Source organism: Oncorhynchus kisutch, unplaced genomic scaffold (assembly GCF_002021735.2).
Source record: "Oncorhynchus kisutch isolate 150728-3 unplaced genomic scaffold, Okis_V2 scaffold1686, whole genome shotgun sequence".
NCBI lineage: Eukaryota > Metazoa > Chordata > Actinopteri > Salmoniformes > Salmonidae > Oncorhynchus > Oncorhynchus kisutch.
Window position 1 is genome coordinate 41,859 of NW_022263631.1, and position 6,000 is coordinate 47,858.

Genomic DNA, 6,000 nt, shown 5'->3' on the forward strand with positions numbered 1-6,000 from the left:
CTTGAGAGCCATGTCTGCCTACGGCGGCCTTTCTCAATAGCAAGGCTATGCTCACTGAGTCTGTACATAGTCAAAGCTTTCCTTAATTTATCTCTCTCTAAAGTAATTATCTTTTTGTTTTCTCATGATTTGGTTGGGTCTAATTGTGCTGCTGTCCTGGGGCTCTGTGGGGTGTGTTTGTGTTTGTGAACAGAGCCCCAGGACCAGCTTGCTTAGGGGACTCTTCTCCAGGTTCATCTCTCTGTAGGTGATGGCTTTGTTATGGAAGGTTTGGGAATCGCTTCCTTTTAGGTGGTTGTAGAATTTAACAGCTCTTTTCTGGATTTTGATAATTAGTGGGTTTCAGCCTAATTCTGCTCTGCATGCATTATTTGGTGTTCTACGTTGTACACGGAGGATATTTTTGCAGAATTCTGCGTGCAGTCTCAATTTGGTGTTTGTCCCTTGGTTGGTGAGCCAAGACTCTGAGCCTGTCCCTCTCTCTCTCTCTGTCTGTCTGTCCCTCTCTCTCTCTCTGTCTGTCTGTCCCTCTCTCTCTCTCTGTCTGTCTGTCCCTCTCTCTCTCTCTCTGTCTGTCTGTCCCTCTCTCTCTGTCTGTCCCTCTCTCTCTCTCTGTCTGTCCCTCTCTCTCTCTCTGTCTGTCCCTCTCTCTCTCTCTGTCTGTCCCTCTCTCTCTCTCTGTCTGTCCCTCTCTCTCTCTCTGTCTGTCCCTCTCTCTCTCTCTGTCTGTCCCTCTCTCTCTCTCTGTCTGTCCCTCTCTCTCTCTCTGTCTGTCCCTCTCTCTCTCTCTGTCTCTCTCTCTCAATTCAATTCAATTCAATTCAATTCAAGGGCTTTATTGGCATGGGAAACATGTGTTAACATTGCCAAAGCAAGTGAGGTAGACAACATACAAAGTGAATATATAAAGTGAAAAACAACAAAAATGAACAGTAAACATTACACATACAGAAGTTTCAAAACAGTAAAGACATTACAAATGTCATATTATATATATATACAGTGTTCTAACAATGTACAAATGGCTAAAGGACACAAGATAAAATAAATAAGCATAAATATGGGTTGTATTTACAATGGTGTTTGTTCTTCACTGGTTGCCCTTTTCTCGTGGCAACAGGTCACAAATCTTGCTGCTGTGATGGCACACTGTGGAATTTCACCCAGTAGATATGGGAGTTTTTCAAAATTGGATTTGTTTTCAAATTCTTTGTGGATCTGTGTAATCTGAGGGAAATATGTCTCTCTAATATGGTCATACATTGGGCAGGAGGTTAGGAAGTGCAGCTCAGTTTCCACCTCATTTTGTGGGCAGTGAGCACATAGCCTGTCTTCTCTTGAGAGCCAAGTCTGCCTACGGCGGCCTTTCTCAATAGCAAGGCTATGCTCACTGAGTCTGTACATAGTCAAGGCTTTCCTTAGTTTTGGGTCAGTCACAGTGGTCAGGTATTCTGCCGCTGTGTACTCTCTGTGTAGGGCCAAATAGCATTCTAGTTTGCTCTGTTTTTTTGTTAATTCTTTCCAATGTGTTAAGTAGTTATCTTTTTGTTTTCTCATGATTTGGTTGGGTCTAATTGTGCTGCTGTCCTGGGGCTCTGTAGTGTGTGTTTGTGTTTGTGAACAGAGCCCCAGGACCAGCTTGCTTAGGGGACTCTTCTCCAGGTTCATCTCTCTGTAGGTGATGGCTTTGTTATGGAAGGTTTGTGAATCGCTTCCTTTTAGGTGGTTGTAGAATTTAACAGCTCTTTTCTGGATTTTGATAATTAGTGGGTATCGGCCTAATTCTGCTCTGCATGCATTATTTGGTGTTCTACGTTGTACACGGAGGATATTTTTGCAGAATTCTGCGTGCAGAGTCTCAATTTGGTGTTTGTCCCATTTTGTGAAGTCTTGGTTGGTGAGCGGACCCCAGACCTCACAACCATAAAGGGCAATGGGCTCTATGACTGATTCAAGTATTTTTAGCCAGATCCTAATTGGTATGTTGAAATTTATGTTTCTTTTGATGGCATAGAATGCCCTTCTTGCCTTGTCTCTCAGATCGTTCACAGCTTTGTGGAAGTTACCTGTGGTGCTGATGTTTAGGCCAAGGTATGTATAGTTTTTTGTGTGCTCTAGGGCAACAGTGTCTAGATGGAATTTGTATTTGTGGTCCTGGTGACTGGACCTTTTTTGGAACACCATTATTTTGGTCTTACTGAGATTTACTGTCAGGGCCCAGGTCTGACAGAATCTGTGCATAAGATCTAGGTGCTGCTGTAGGCCCTCCTTGGTTGGTGACAGAAGCACCAGATCATCAGCAAACAGCAGACATTTGACTTCGGATTCTAGCAGGGGGAGGCCGGGTGCTGCAGACTTTTCTAGTGCCCTCGCCAATTCGTTGATATATATGTTGAAGAGGGTGGGGCTTAAGCTGCATCCCTGTCTAACCCCACGACCCTGTGTGAAGAAATGTGTGTGTTTTTTGCCAATTTTAACCGCACACTTGTTGTTTGTGTACATGGATTTTATAATGTCGTATGTTTTACCCCCAACACCACTTTCCATCAGTTTGTATAGCAGACCCTCATGCCAGATTGAGTCGAAGGCTTTTTTGAAATCAACAAAGCATGAGAAGACTTTGCCTTTGTTTTGGTTTGTTTGATTGTCAATTAGGGTGTGCAGGGTGAATACATGGTCTGTTGTACGGTAATTTGGTAAAAAGCCAATTTGACATTTGCTCAGTACATTGTTTTCATTGAGGAAATGTACGAGTCTGCTGTTAATAATAATGCAGAGGATTTTCCCAAGGTTACTGTTGACACATATTCCACGGTAGTTATTGGGGTCAAATTTGTCTCCACTTTTGTGGATTGGGGTGATCAGTCCTTGGTTCCAAATATTGGGGAAGATGCCAGAGCTAAGTATGATGTTAAAGAGTTTTAGTATAGCCAATTGGAATTTGTTGTCTGTATATTTGATCATTTCATTGAGGATACCATCAACACCACAGGCCTTTTTGGGTTGGAGGGTTTTTATTTTGTCCTGTAACTCTTTCAATGTAATTGGAGAATCCAGTGGGTTCTGGTAGTCTTTAATAGTTGATTCTAAGATCTGTGTTTGATCATGTATATGTTTTTGCTCTTTATTCTTTGTTATAGAGCCAAAAAGATTGGAGAAGTGGTTTACCCATACATCTCCATTTGGATAGATAATTCTTCGTGTTGTTGTTTGTTTAGTGTTTTCCAATTTTCCCAGAAGTGGTTAGAGTCTATGGATTCTTCAATTGCATTGAGCTGATTTCTGACATGCTGTTCCTTCTTTTTCCGTAGTGTATTTCTGTATTGTTTTAGTGATTCACCATAGTGAAGGCGTAGACTCAGGTTTTCCGGGTCTCTATGTTTTTGGTTGGACAGGTTTCTCAATTTCTTTCTTAGATTTTTGCATTCTTCATCAAACCATTTGTCATTATTGTTAATTTTCTTCGGTTTTCTATTTGAGATTTTTAGATTTGATAGGGAAGCTGAGAGGTCAAATATACTGTTAAGATTTTCTACTGCCAAGTTTACACCTTCACTATTACAGTGGAACGTTTTACCCAGGAAATTGTCTAAGAGGGATTGAATTTGTTGTTGCCTAATTGTTTTTTGGTAGGTTTCCAAACTGCATTCCTTCCATCTATAGCATTTCTTAATGTTACTCAGTTCCTTTGGCTTTGATGCCTCATGATTGAGTATTGCTCTGTTTAAGTAGACTGTGATTTTGCTGTGGTCTGATAGGGGTGTCAGTGGGCTGACTGTGAACGCTCTGAGAGACTCTGGGTTGAGGTCAGTGATAAAGTAGTCTACAGTACTACTGCCAAGAGATGAGCTATAGGTGTACCTACCATAGGAGTCCCCTCGAAGCCTACCGTTGACTATGTACATACCCAGCGTGCGACAGAGCTGCAGGAGTTGTGACCCGTTTTTGTTGGTTATGTTGTCATAGTTGTGCCTAGGGGGGCATATGGGGGAGGGAATGCTGTCACCTCCAGGCAGGTGTTTGTCCCCCTGTGTGCTGAGGGTGTCAGGTTCTTGTCCGGTTCTGGCATTTAGGTCACCACAGACTAGTACATGTCCCTGGGCCTGGAAATGATTGATTTCCCCCTCCAGGATGGAGAAGCTGTCTTCATTAAATATGGGATTCTAGTGGGGGGATATAGGTAGCACACAGGAGGACATTTTTCTCTGTTAGGATAATTTCTTTTTGAATTTCTAGCCAAATGTAGAATGTTCCTGTTTGATTAATTTAATGGAGTGAGTTAGGTCTGCTCTATACCAAATTAGCATACCCCCTGAGTCCCTTCCCTGTTTCACACCTGGTAGTTTGGTGGATGGGACTACCAGCTCTCTGTAACCTAGAGGGCAACCAGTGGGTCCATCTCCTCTATACCAGGTTTCTTGCAGGATGACAATGTCTGTATTACCGATTTCTTTGGTGAAGTCCGGGTTTCTGCTCTTTAGGCCAAAGGCAGATGACCTCAGGCCTTGGATATTCCAGGATAATATTGTGAAGGCTTTTTGTTCCATAGAGTGTCCAATGTTGTTGGTCGTGGTTTAGCCTCAGGCCAGTAAGTGTGAGCAAAGCCTGCTGAGCATCTGGTACATGCCATTGGCTTGGGCGAGTGTGAGAGTGGGGGTTGGGACTGTTTGCCCGCTCACTACCTGGGCGTATGTGTGGCTTCCATGTTGAGGCCCTCTTTGCGGGGGGTGGGTGCATGGGGTGGGCAGGAGTGGCATAGGTCTGATCTGAGGGGGCCTAAATGGAGTGTGGGCATGGTTGACGTGGGGGGGTGTTGATTGGTTGGGGTGGGGGTGTGGATGTGTCTGGGTGTACTGTGGTCTGGATGTAATTCCTCTTGGCGTGGGTCCTCTATGTGTAGGTCCAGGGGAGGTCCTGCAGATCTGGGAGGGTGTCTCGCTGGTCTGGGTGGGGTGTCTATTGATCTGTTGCTCCTGTGTGGAGTGTTGGGATACGTTTGAGAGCGATGTCCTTTAGAGTCCGGGCAAAGGTGGCACTGCTGCTTGTAGAGGTGGACCTGGTCATAGAGGCTGTTCAAGTCCAGGGTGGAGTGGTGGGCCAGGAAAACGTTTGGTTTTGAGGCACAGTCACGGGAAATACTTGCATTTACCCGCTGTATTGTGGCGGGGTGGAAGTCTTTTCGTGGTAGCAGGGTGGAGATAACCACTTGTGCGTTGGGGAAAGTAGAAGAAGCCTTTTCAATCACTCCCTTCAGTGCTGTGGCCACTCTTTCCTGCTGTGCTCTCAGGTCGTTTGTGCCTGTGTGTATTATTATGTGGCTGGGTGAGCCTAGTTTGGCCTCAGACAGAAGGTCTAGGGCACGCTGGTGTTTGGACACCAGAGTTTAGACACACTGTGTTTGGGGAAAAGTATTTTTTCTTCTATATATTTCCCATTTGAGTCCATAAGTAGTACAATCTGTGTCTTGTGTTTGTCCTCAGTGGGTGTGGGGGGGTTGACAGAAGGGCTATCAGGGTGGCTGACAGTGGGGGTGCTCAGAGGGGGTGAGAGCCTCTGGGCTTGGGGTTCTTCATTTGTCTGTTGTGCTGTGATGTCGACTCTATGGTCAGGGTCTGGTGTGGACTGTTCTGCTGTGATGTCGACTCTATGGTCAGGGTCTGGTGTGGACTGTTCTGCTGTGGTGTCGAGACTTTTGTTGGGTGCTGAGGTGGGCTGTTCTGCTGGCTTCTCTGTGGGGGTGGCCACCTCTCTAGTGGGTTGTTCTCTGTCACACGCCGTCCCCCTCAACTTCTCCTCCATCCCCCTCACCCTCTCCTCCATCCCCCTCAACCTCTCCTCCACCAGCAGTCTGATACTCTCCTCTAGTGCTCTGTTCTGCTCCTCTTTCTCCTGTTGTATTTGTCTCACCACTGTCCAAAGTGCAGATATGTCTCTGTCCACCTCCAGCTCTCGGGTCTGGTTAAGGGGCTGTTGTTGTGCTGGACTGTTGTCTGGGTCTGT